Below are 13,774 nucleotides of genomic sequence, written 5' to 3'. Positions count from 1 at the left end.
ATGTGCTGTGGTTCTGCAGATTTGTCTGGAAAGGATGAGTGAGAGAGCAGGAATGCCACATCTGCATGTCAGTGTGAAACGGGCCTCTGGCAGTCTGCAGGAGTTCCTGCTCTCTGTGCTCTTAAAGGGCCACTCAGCCAGCGTGTGTGTGTTTCTCAGGGCAAATATGATGGTGTTCTAGAGCCGGTAGTGGGGTGGTAAGAGGAGCCATCTTGAGCTGCGAGGAATTGGCAGTATTCATCTTAGCTTTTCACAGACATTTGTCTGCAGATAACCTGCCCCTGAAATAACCAACTGGTACAGCAGTACTGTCACCACACCACAGCCATCCCCAACACGGACAGTAAGCCTGACAATGCCTGACAAATTTAGAAATGTACACAAATGAGAGTTCTCTTCATATTAACAGTGTAACGACCCTCAGATTATGGAGCACACAGTGTAATTTTATCTGCTACTTTTATCTGCTGCTTGATTGCTTTCAGTTGTATGTCAGCGTCTGTTTGCATGCCTGCCATTCCACTCGAAGGTTGCAGTCCTATTCCACTGTAAAAACTGCAGGCCACAGCATCTGAGTCATTGCTGGAGAGTCACGAGATTAACGTCACTCTTTGGCATCTTACTGGCTTTAGTGAATGAACACCCATGCAGATTATTTTCTAATCCAGGGGTGGGAGGCTGCCAAAGGCCAGATAGCAGGAAAATAAATATTCTGTGGACATGAGGAAAATGATTCTGAGCTGAACTGGATTTTAGTTTCTGCATAATTAATACATTTCAGTTTGGATGCAGCTTGGGTCCTCTGATGTAATGTAAAGATCCCATTGTTTCCCCCTGTTACGGGTATGCCACATGACGTCAGGGTCACGGGTGCACGAAGGTGTGCACCTCAGGTAATTTAAATGTCTATGGCGACAAGCACAGTCGTCGGGGAATTGGAGTGAGTACCAGCGTGGTATATTGTGCGAACATAGTAGTTTTCTCACTTAGTGTTTAAGTGCAACTCTATGTATAAAGTTGGTGAGACGGTGGTGCATTTTTGTCGCGTTTATTTTCTAGTTTTGTTTTGTTGTTTTGGGTAGGACGGTGGAGCCGGTCCGACGGTCTATTGCAGGCTGGCCGGTCCCCACCGTTTTATTTCATTCTTTTGCGCACCGATCTCCAGAACAGCTCTTTTCTCTACTCCACATTACCTTCTTCCCTCTCTCAAACCACTCTGTGTGTAAAACTCCTGTGCATTGCTATCTCTCCACCTATCTTTTCTCTGACCCCTATAAATACTGTTCAGGAGGTAGGAGTCTGGCAGGAGTCTGGCTGTAACACCCCCACTACAGTTCAGGGTGGTCTTCCTTCATCTGAGTGCCTTCTGGGTGATTCTGGGAGTAGATATAATCCAGATACACCTTCACAAGTCCATATGAGCAAGTAGAAGACCAAGGTCCAAGGTCACCAGAGCAAAAAGTGTTTTAATTGTTATAAAGTTGTCTAGTCACAGATCTTCCTGGTTTGGCAAAATCATAATGGAGGCAGGGCAGTCAGGATGCCTGATGAGTGACTGTAACCTGTGGAGCCGTCAGCGGGGAGGAATTCATCTGAATGCTCAGTGATTCAGCAGTAAATGCTTATTAGCCTCTTTAAGCGGTGCTAATAACCGGTTTTGCTACTTCTGTATTACGGCACTGAGGTCTGTTTCTCGGGTAACTGTTGAGGGTGTTAGCTTGTGGATTTTAAAAGCTCACCATCTCAATTTGGCGCTCTGTGAGTTAGCTGAAGAATCTTGGCTCTCGCTATGAATTCTAGACCTCTGATCTAGAGTCGGCTCCAGAGGACTGTTCTGTGGAAAGGTTCAGGAATAGAAATACTGTTTCTCTTACAGAATACTTCGTTTCTAATATGTGTATTACAAAATACTACTGCTACCACTACTAACACTACTAATACCAATAATGCTAATGCTAATACAGATAATAATAACAATAATAAACAAAAATAATCAAAACTATGTACATACAATTAAATCTATGCATATTTGCACATGTGCTTTGTCATATTTACAGCTATATAACATCTAATTTTATCTATACAGAAGATCAGAGAACATATAAACACCCAGAACCATCATTCAGTCGACCCTTCTATACACATAAATTTTCTTTTCTGCAACCCATCTTTCTCTTCAACTCATAGAAAGGAGACTCCTGAAACTATCTATATGTGTATTACAAAATACTACTATTACTACTATTAATAATAATAATAATAATAATAATCAAAAATAAAATAACCAAAACCATGTACATATAATTAAATCTATACATATTTGCACGTGTACTTTGTCATATTTCCATATTTACAGCTATATAAATTTTTATCTATACAGAAGATCAGAGAGATCTATACACATACATTATTTTTTCTTTTCTGCAACCCATCTTTGTCTCTCTAATTCGTAAAAAGGAGACTCCTGAAACTCCTTCCAGTCCATCTCCTTGGCCATGCCCTTATCACGGTACAGAGAGTATACTTTGGATGGGCAGTAAATGTATTTCCCTGCCACGCCAGGGAAGCCCGTATGGGCTGTTTGGTCCCTGTTTCAGGTCCATGCGGCAGAATCTGCAGAGGCGGCCTGCTTGCTGGGATTCTGGCCTTTTCTCCTTCTTCTCCATCTTCTCCTCCACTCGTGTCTCGGTGGCCTCCAGCTCCCTCTGGAAGAATTCTGTCAAAGGGCATTCTGGGGTCAGAGAGTCCCTCAGCAGCATAACTTTGATGCACCTTCTTTGAGCAGTAGAAATAGCGTACAGGCCCTTGCTGATAGAAAAAATGGATGGAGGATCCATCATTCTCATAGCGAGACTTAGGCTGTCCACAGGCAAGACAGGTCTTTGTCTGCCTTTTCTTCTGCTCTGGCTGGTGCTGCTGCTGCTGCCTCTCCAAGATGCCCTCCACAATTTTCTCAATAGCGTCTGGTGTCAGAGATGTGGTCAGGGCAGGTGTAGGAGGGTTTACAATGGCCGGCTCCATGGTGACCACAGGAACACTGGCTGTCTCACTCCCCTCTGTTAAAGAGTGCCACAGCTGCTGAGTCTCCAGAAGTTTTTCCTGGCTTGTGTTCATAGAGGAACTGGTGTTAAGAAGTTTAGCCAGGTGCTTCACATAGCGGGATATGTGTAGCTTGGTTGTGGGGTGCAACAGGCTGTTGGGATCTGTGGCAGACTGATGGACCATGTCTGCATATTCCTGATCCACAAGCTTCAGAATGTCCTTCTCCCCATGGTACTTCTGGAGCAAGCTGTCAATTGCCTCTTTCATGGGTGGTGTCCAGCGTGTGTGGTCCAACACAACAACCCGTCCACCCGTCTTTACAGGTCCAGTGCGGGTGCTCCCGAGGACCTCAGCGGCAGGGGCAGGGCATGTGAGACTTCTGAAACACAATAAAGCACATAATAGTTCCTCAGTTCATCATGTCAACTAATTACAATATAATGCAAAAATGTATGCCTAAAATGCTATGTTAATTTACCCACTGCTGATGCAGGTTCCTGGTCATCATCTGACGGCATCTCCAGCTTTCAATCAAATAGTTCAAAAGGTCAAGAAGACAATACTTTTTCACACCTCTTTGATCCGTAGTCCCTGTGTCTGTGTGAGCGTGTCCATGCGCAGGCGTGTGTGTGTGTGTGTGAGAACAAGGGGGAAGAGGGTGGGGGTAACGGGAGCGGAAAAGCACTGCGTGTGTGTCTGTGAGTGGGCATGTGTGTGTGAGCAAGGAGGGGGGGGGGGGAAAGGGTGAAGGGGCAGAAGTGTCCCATTGATCAAAGACTGGAGAAAAATTACTTTTGATTAGTACTGTGATCAGACTTAAGTTGGCTCTCTGAAAAGCCTCCTACCTTAGTCCTGATGAAAGATAACTTTATCCAGACATTGAAACAAATATTATGTTTTTTAAAGATGGTATCAGTATCTTGGTCCTCTGTTGGTCATTACATTTGTATAGTTTGTTAGACAGCCTGTAACCTTAAGCCGGTTGTGTCTTACCAAGCGAGCGATGCTGAGGTAACTTTATCAACAGAACATTGTCGTAGACGGACTAACAAGATGATTCAACGTCACGACATAAAAGCTATACAAATGAATATATAAAACGATCGTGTCCATTTATTATTTAGCGAGCAAGTTTACCACAAGCCACAGACGCTGTTGTTATGGCACAGGCCGAGTAGCAGTAGTCATTTGCCAAGCGACTACTACTAATAGTAATAATAATAAACAAAATAAAATGACCAAAACCATGTACATACAATTAAATCTCTACATATTTGCGCATGTACTTTGTCATATTTCCATATTTACAGCTATATAAATTTTTATCTATACAGAAGATCAGAGAGATCTATACACATACATTATTTTTTCTTTTCTGCAACCCATCTTTGTCTCTCTAATTCATAAAAAGGAGACTCCTGAAACTCCTTCCAGTCCATCTCCTTGGCCATGCCCTTATCACGGTACAGAGAGTATACTTTGGATGGGCAGTAAATGTATTTCCCTGCCACGCCAGGGAAGCCCGTATGGGCTGTTTGGTCCCTGTTTCAGGTCCATGCGGCAGAATCTGCAGAGGCGGCCTGCTTGCTGGGATTCTGGCCTTTTCTCCTTCTTCTCCATCTTCTCCTCCACTCGTGTCTTGGTGGCCTCCAGCTCCCTCTGGAAGAATTCTGTCAAAGGGCATTCTGGGGTCAGAGAGTCCCTCAGCAGCATAACTTTGATGCACCTTCTTTGAGCAGTAGAAATAGCGTACAGGCCCTTGCTGATAGAAAAAATGGATGGAGGATCCATCATTCTCATAGCGAGACTTCGGCTGTCCACGGGCAAGACAGGTCTTTGTCTGCCTTTTCTTCTGCTCTGGCTGGTGCTGTTGCTGCTGCTGCTGCCTCTCCAAGATGCCCTCCACAATTTTCTCAATAGCGTCTGGTGTCAGAGATGTGGTCAGGGCAGGTGTAGGAGGGTTTACAATGGCCGGCTCCATGGTGACCACAGGAACACTGGCTGTCTCACTCCCCTCTGTTAAAGAGTGCCACAGCTGCTGAGTCTCCAGAAGTTTTTCCTGGCTTGTGTTCATAGAGGAACTGGTGTTAAGAAGTTTAGCCAGGTGCTTCACATAGCGGGATATGTGTAGCTTGGTTGTGGGGTGCAACAGGCTGTTGGGATCTGTGGCAGACTGATGGACCATGTCTGCATATTCCTGATCCACAAGCTTCAGAATGTCCTTCTCCCCATGGTACTTCTGGAGCAAGCTGTCAATTGCCTCTTTCATGGGTGGTGTCCAGCGTGTGTGGTCCAACACAACAACCCGTCCACCCGTCTTTACAGGTCCAGTGCGGGTGCTCCCGAGGACCTCAGCGGCAGGGGCAGGGCATGTGAGACTTCTGAAACACAATAAAGCACATAATAGTTCCTCAGTTCATCATGTCAACTAATTACAATATAATGCAAAAATGTATGCCTAAAATGCTATGTTAATTTACCCACTGCTGATGCAGGTTCCTGGTCATCATCTGGCGGCATCTCCAGCTTTCAATCAAATAGTTCAAAAGGTCAAGAAGACAATACTTTTTCACACCTCTTTGATCCGTAGTCCCTGTGTCTGTGTGAGCGTGTCCATGCGCAGGCGTGTGTGTGTGTGTGTGAGAACAAGGGGGAAGAGGGTGGGGGTAACGGGAGCAGAAAAGCACTGCATGTGTGTCTGTGAGTGGGCATGTGTGTGTGAGCAAGGAAGGAGGGGGGGGAAAGGGTGAAGGGGCAGAAGTGTCCCATTGATCAAAGACTGGAGAAAAATTACTTTTGATTAGTACTGTGATCAGACTTAAGTTGGCTCTCTGAAAAGCCTCCTACCTTAGTTCTGATGAAAGATAACTTTATCCAGACATTGAAACAAATATTATGTTTTTTAAAGATGGTATCAGTATCTTGGTCCTCTGTTGGTCATTACATTTGTATAGTTTGTTAGACAGCCTGTAACCTTAAGCCGGTTGTGTCTTACCAAGCGAGCGATGCTGAGGTAACTTTATCAACAGAACATTGTCGTAGACGGACTAACAAGATGATTCAACGTCACGACATAAAAGCTATACAAATGAATATATAAAACGATCGTGTCCATTTATTATTTAGCGAGCAAGTTTACCACAAGCCACAGACGCTGTTGTTATGGCACAGGCCGAGTAGCAGTAGTCATTTGCCAAGCGACTACTACTAATAGTAATAATAATAAACAAAAATAAAATGACCAAAACCACGTACATACAATTAAATCTCTACATATTTGCGCATGTACTTTGTCATATTTCCATATTTACAGCTATATAAATTTTTATCTATACAGAAGATCAGAGAGATCTATACACATACATTATTTTTTCTTTTCTGCAACCCATCTTTGTCTCTCTAATTCGTAAAAAGGAGACTCCTGAAACTCCTTCCAGTCCATCTCCTTGGCCATGCCCTTATCACGGTACAGAGAGTATACTTTGGATGGGCAGTAAATGTATTTCCCTGCCACGCCAGGGAAGCCCGTATGGGCTGTTTGGTCCCTGTTTCAGGTCCATGCGGCAGAATCTGCAGAGGCGGCCTGCTTGCTGGGATTCTGGCCTTTTCTCCTTCTTCTCCATCTTCTCCTCCACTCGTGTCTTGGTGGCCTCCAGCTCCCTCTGGAAGAATTCTGTCAAAGGGCATTCTGGGGTCAGAGAGTCCCTCAGCAGCATAACTTTGATGCACCTTCTTTGAGCAGTAGAAATAGCGTACAGGCCCTTGCTGATAGAAAAAATGGATGGAGGATCCATCATTCTCATAGCGAGACTTCGGCTGTCCACGGGCAAGACAGGTCTTTGTCTGCCTTTTCTTCTGCTCTGGCTGGTGCTGTTGCTGCTGCTGCTGCCTCTCCAAGATGCCCTCCACAATTTTCTCAATAGCGTCTGGTGTCAGAGATGTGGTCAGGGCAGGTGTAGGAGGGTTTACAATGGCCGGCTCCATGGTGACCACAGGAACACTGGCTGTCTCACTCCCCTCTGTTAAAGAGTGCCACAGCTGCTGAGTCTCCAGAAGTTTTTCCTGGCTTGTGTTCATAGAGGAACTGGTGTTAAGAAGTTTAGCCAGGTGCTTCACATAGCGGGATATGTGTAGCTTGGTTGTGGGGTGCAACAGGCTGTTGGGATCTGTGGCAGACTGATGGACCATGTCTGCATATTCCTGATCCACAAGCTTCAGAATGTCCTTCTCCCCATGGTACTTCTGGAGCAAGCTGTCAATTGCCTCTTTCATGGGTGGTGTCCAGCGTGTGTGGTCCAACACAACAACCCGTCCACCCGTCTTTACAGGTCCAGTGCGGGTGCTCCCGAGGACCTCAGCGGCAGGGGCAGGGCATGTGAGACTTCTGAAACACAATAAAGCACATAATAGTTCCTCAGTTCATCATGTCAACTAATTACAATATAATGCAAAAATGTATGCCTAAAATGCTATGTTAATTTACCCACTGCTGATGCAGGTTCCTGGTCATCATCTGGCGGCATCTCCAGCTTTCAATCAAATAGTTCAAAAGGTCAAGAAGACAATACTTTTTCACACCTCTTTGATCCGTAGTCCCTGTGTCTGTGTGAGCGTGTCCATGCGCAGGCATGTGTGTGTGTGTGTGTGTGTGTGTGAGAACAAGGGGGAAGAGGGTGGGGGTAACGGGAGCGGAAAAGCACTGCATGTGTGTCTGTGAGTGGGCATGTGTGTGTGAGCAAGGAAGGGGGGGGGGGGAAAGGGTGAAGGGGCAGAAGTGTCCCATTGATCAAAGACTGGAGAAAAATTACTTTTGATTAGTACTGTGATCAGACTTAAGTTGGCTCTCTGAAAAGCCTCCTACCTTAGTCCTGATGAAAGATAACTTTATTCAGACATTGAAACAAATATTATGTTTTTTAAAGATGGTATCAGTATCTTGGTCCTCTGTTGGTCATTACATTTGTATAGTTTGTTAGACAGCCTGTAACCTTAAGCCGGTTGTGTCTTACCAAGCGAACGATGCTGAGGTAACTTTATCAACAGAACATTGTCGTAGACGGACTAACAAGATGATTCAACGTCACAACATAAAAGCTATACAAATGAATATATAAAACGATCGTGTCCATTTATTATTTAGCGAGCAAGTTCACCACAAGCCACAGACGCTATTGTTATGCCACAGGCCGAGTAGCAGTAGTCATTTGCCAAGCGAGCGATGCTGAGGTAACTTTATCAACACAACATTGTCATAAACGGACTGATAAGACTCTTTAACGCCACGATATGAAAACTGCACAAATGAATATATAAAACGATCATGTCCCTTCATTATTCAGCGCTTAATTTCACCACAAGCCGTACAAGTTATAGGCTATACAACGGTCTCACCCGAGCGATGCTAACGTTTGTGAGACATAAACACAACGTCGTCAGAAACGGACTGACAACATTATTTAAAGTCACGACAATAAAACAATACACATGAATGTTAAAAACGATCATATTCATTATTTGTCATGTCATTTCGCCACAAGCCGCTATAGTTATCTCTTACCAAGCGAGCGATGCTAGCCAGCCGGAGACACACAATTAGCGTCAGTAACGCGCTGACAAGCTATTACCATGTAACTACACGAAAAACAAACACATTATCGAAAAAAAGGATTCGGTTCATTCATTATTTAGCACGTAATTACACCCAAGTTGCCTGAGAGACCAGCCAGTAAGTTCTCTCATATCAGTGAACTGAATTAGCAGCGAACAGGAACGTTACTGTAAGCGAGCTAACTGTTAAGAAAACATCTGGCGATATGAGTGTAAATTTATCCTGTGGTTGTACATTCATCCCAAACAACATATCTTACCTTGGATCGATGAAGAACACGTGTGAAAAATCGCCGCGAGTCGCCGGTGACTTGTCTCGTCTCAGCAGAAGTTCGCTCTCGATTTAGAATAAAAAGTTTTGAAAGAGTGCGCGTCCTTAAAAAGTCGGAACAGCGCCAGAAAGCGACAGCGGCCAAAAATATATTACATCCGTAGTGGTTTAGGACTACCGTTGAGAATGAATGGGAAACGGTTTAGGGAAACGGAGAAGATCGTGACTGAAGCCGGACATGAGATCTAGTCCTGGGTTCGAGTGCTGCACTGTCACACGGTGTTTCCCTCCACTCTGTGGGGTTTATGGTGATTCACTGTACGGTGTTTTAGCTTATGTTTATTGTTTGACATGCCATTCGTTCCAGCAATGCATTTTTATTGGTAGGAATGGAACATACATGGAAGGGTTCAGGTTTTGTGCTTTCTTTCTCTGTAAAACTCCTCCGTCTCTGTCACCTACTTTCAGACGCTTTCGGGGAATCATGTGACTGCTTGCAAGCACGCGCTCTCTCACCCCTCCCCCCCCTTCCCTGAAAGGCACACTCTCTCACTGTTCCCTCCTCCGCTGGCTCTGTCCGTTACAGTGCTGTCTTAGCTCCTCCCTCCTCTCATCTGATTGGTTGATGTGTTATATGGAGTGAGGTTTCAGTTTCAGGGCTGCTTATGAGCTGTAGGGGGAAGCAGAATGAATAGCTTAGCATTGGTGGTTCAGTGGTAGAATTCTCGCCTGCCACGCGGGGGCCAGTCGCGGATAGTTGTAACAGACAAACAGCCAATAAGAATGCAGATTTTTTTCTTGTCCATAGTGCTGAAAATGCCAAGCGTTTTAATGAATTTTTATTTTAAATTCCCCATAAGACGGGGTTCAAATCCCGATTGAGGTGATAACAAGTTTTTGAAATATGAGTAAAAAGCATTGAAAATGCTTGGATTTTGAAAATTATTTAACCAATACTTAGTTTCTGTAGTTTATATCAAATTTATTTGATTAATGTACAGTAATGTAAATAGTCGATGCACTACTCAGGTTTATCCAATGTAAACACACTGATTCATTGTTATGACACCGAATTTATGGTTAGATAGCATGGTTAAATTGAGAAAAAGGAATTGTGTAGAATAGTATATGCTATATCATTTTTATTCAAGCACAATAAGGACTCAATGTAATATTTTAATTACACTTCAATTTTATTTATGAACAGAGTTTCACTAACAAATAAATAGTCAAATTGCAAGTATAGATATACATATATCCCTATGCTGCAAATGACTGTGAACAAAACAAAACTATATGTGTATTATAAAATACTACTGCTACTACTAACACTATTAATACTAATACTGATAATAACAATAATAACAATAAACAAAAATAATCAAAACTATGTACATACAATTAAATCTTTACATATTTGGACATGTACTTTGTCATATTTACATATTTACAGCTATAGAACATCTAGTTTTATCTATACAGAAGATCAGAGAACATATAAACACCCAGAACCATCATTCAATCGACCGTCTATGCCTATAAATTAAGACTAGAGAACATATAAACACCCAGAACCATCATTCAATTGACCCTTCTATACACATAAATTATTTTTACTTTTCTGAAACCCATCTTTGTCTCTCTAATTCGTAAAAAGGAGACTCCTGAAACTCCTTCCAGTCCATCTCCTTGGCCATGCCCTTATCACGGTACAGAGAGTATACTTTGGATGGGCAGTAAATGTATTTCCCTGCCACGCCAGGGAAGCCCGTATGGATGTGTGGGCTGTTTGGTCCCTGTTTCAGGTCCATGCGGCAGAATCTGCAGAGGCGGCCTGCTTGCTGGGATTCTGGCCTTTTCCTCTTCTTCTCCATCTTCTCCTCCACTCGTCTCTTGGTGGCCTCCAGCTCCCTCTGGAAGAATTCTGTCTCTGCAAAATCTACAAAGGGCATTCTGGAGTCAGAGAGTCCCTCAGCAGCATAACTTTGATGCACCTTTTTTGAGTAGTAGAAATAGCATACAGGCCCTTGCTGATAGAAAAAGAGAATGGTGATGAAAATGTATGCATGTGTTGGTGTTAGTAGGAACTCAACCAGCCATATTCTTACTTCTCCCACTTCTCACAGCTTCACAAGTTTAAAATGTCTAACAAACTTATTGTGGTAATCACTACACACTCATCTAAGCAAGCAGGAGGAGCAACATGACTCAATGAACAAGCATGCTTTCAAGTGTTAGTACCCATCACTTCTTAATTTGTTTTCAATAAAACATGTATGAAGAGAAAAACTGCATACTTACCATCACTGTGGTCGAAATCAGTTGATCATGGCGGAATCAATTCATAGTCCTTAGGACGGTTAGTATAACATACAAACATAGTGTTAGAGGAATGTGGCTGGAACATGGCCAGAACACAGGCAATATAACAGTTTAAGTCAAGGTTCAGTTTTGGACAGCAATTCGTCATGTAAAAGAATTGCACTCCAGTCCTCCTGAAACCTTTTATTATTGAAAAACCTGCCTTTGCTCCTGGCGACACTTCTGGTATGGCAGGTGCTTCTACTGCTGGCACAGCAACTGGTTACACAATGACACAGAGAAATAAATAAGAAAGACATCAGATACACAATAGGCTTAGCCATCATCAAGTGTGACATTCAGTCAGTGTAATAACAGTGTACTTACAGATATGCGCTTCCAGCTTGGAGGGTGAGATGCTCAACATCTACGTCTCCAGCTCTTCATCCTCTTCTATCACTGTGGTGGAGACATGAATAAGTGCGTACAAAAAAAAAGAAGAAAAGAAAGTTTGCCCAATTTAACATGCATATGTCACATCATGTGTGTTTCAACATAAATACATGCAAAGAAAATTTAAAAGATAAAAATAAGTAAATACTAAGCTTATATTTCAAATTTAAAAATATGAATAAAACTTATGACTACGTTAACGTACCCAGGGGTTTAGCTGCTGCCTTTGAGGCAAGTGTAGCGGAGCTGAAGTGATTAGCTCGTGTGAGTCCTGCGTAAAGCCTTAGGTAGCGGGTAGCAGGTAGCCGAGCGGTTTCAGCGGCTACGTCACTTCCCCGAGACCTGGTTAAGTAGCGTTGTTGCCGACAGGCTAACGGCAATTTGCCTTTAGCTCAACTGGCAACGACGCTGGCTTTAAGGGGTTGGCAGCGAGCAGTAAGAACCTCAGTTCGAAACTCGCTCGCTCGCCGACCCACGTAACATCATATTGAAAAAAAAAAAAAAAAAACACAACGCAAGATACCACCCGTTACACATGCTCAGCAGTCGTGGCAGCAGAGGCAGCTTGCTGCCTCTTCCTCAGGTACTGCTTGAACATGCGTGCGCTGGGATGCAGCTCTTCCCTAAGATGAAGTTTGCGTAGCCATCAGCTCTGCTATCCCATATCTCCTTCCAGGTGCTCTTGGCCCAGGAGCCGAAGCCAATGAGCTGATCATCGTCTGATGAGGATGCCGCAACACCCACTCCACTGGCCTCATAGGTGAAAAGAGACTGAATCTCTGCAAAACTCAGAGCATAATTCACAAAAGACAGTAGGCCGTCCTTGCTATGCCCTTCACCCATACAAATACTTGAGGCCTCCTCCTTCTGGAGGCTCTTGATAAGATACATAGTGTACCCTACATTTTCCAAAAGCCACCTGAAAGACTTGCCTTTATACTTCCCAAACTGGAGGATGTATTCTGCCAGCACCTCCATGCTGTCTGAGGCATCCCCTCCTCTCTGACGGACCGCAGCCAGGGCATTCTTCTGCACAAGATCCTCTCTCAGGGGTGCAGATTTGTCCTGCATACTGGGGTTGTCCTTGATCCGTCTGGCTTCTTCACACGGGTCCTGGAGGAGAAATCCGAGTGGTCCCTTGCGGAACACAACACAGATTTTCCCCAGGAAGAACACAACCTTCTTGTGCATCTTGATCTACCACAAAAGAAAAAAACAGAATTTTAGATTTATTTTCAGAAGATCTTTTAAGACATTTATGAAACAAATACTGATATTTGTTATCTGATATTTGATTCTCCTTTGATTTGATCACCTTTGTAAACCTCAAAAAAGGTTTACAGATTTTAAAGGTCTATTAAAAATCTTGCTGCTGTGCATCTTCTCTGACTTTTGTACTTCAATCAAATAGTTCAAAAGGTCAAGAAAACAATACTTTTTCACACCTCTTTGACCCTTAGTCCCCGTGTTTGTGTGTGCGCGTCCATGCGCAGGCATGTGTGTGAGAACAAGGGGGAAGGAGGGTGGGGGTAACAGGGGCGGGAAAGCACTGTGTGTGTGAGAACAAGGGGGAAGGAGGGTGGGGGTAACAGCAGTGGAAAAGCACTGTGTGTGTGTGTGTGTGTGTGTGTGTGTGTGTGTGTGTGTGTGTGTGAGTGTGTGAGTGTGTGAGTGTGTGAGTGAGCCAGCAGGGGGGAGAAAGGTGAGAGGGGCCTGAGAAGTGGAAAAGTACTGTAACAGAAACACATGGCCCTTTTCTACAGTACAGGACATTGTCGGAGACGGACTGACAAGATGATTCAACGTCACGACATAAAAGCTATACAAATGAATATATAAAACGATCGTGTCCATTCATTATTTAGCGAGCAAGTTCACCACAAGCCACAGATGCTATTATTATGGCACAGGTCGAGTAGCAATAGTCATTAGCTAACGTTTGTGAGACATAAACACAACATCGTCAGAAACGGACTGACAACATTATTTAACGTCACGACAATAAAACAATAGACACGAATGTTAAAAACGATCATATTCATTCATTATTTGTCATGTCATTTCACCACAAGCCGCTATAGTTATCTCTTAGCAAGCAAG

The 13,774-nt window shown here is 43.7% G+C and overlaps 1 protein-coding gene across 1 annotated transcript in view; it reads left to right on the top strand.

The window, feature by feature from the left end:
• Positions 1-13,774, top strand: part of vac14 (vac14 homolog (S. cerevisiae)) — a 77,366-nt gene that overhangs the window by 17,677 nt on the left and 45,915 nt on the right. The window lies entirely within an intron of this gene.

The sequence above is a fragment of the Megalops cyprinoides genome, chromosome 13 (assembly GCF_013368585.1).
Source record: "Megalops cyprinoides isolate fMegCyp1 chromosome 13, fMegCyp1.pri, whole genome shotgun sequence".
NCBI lineage: Eukaryota > Metazoa > Chordata > Actinopteri > Elopiformes > Megalopidae > Megalops > Megalops cyprinoides.
This window is presented reverse-complemented; position numbering and strand designations above follow the sequence as displayed.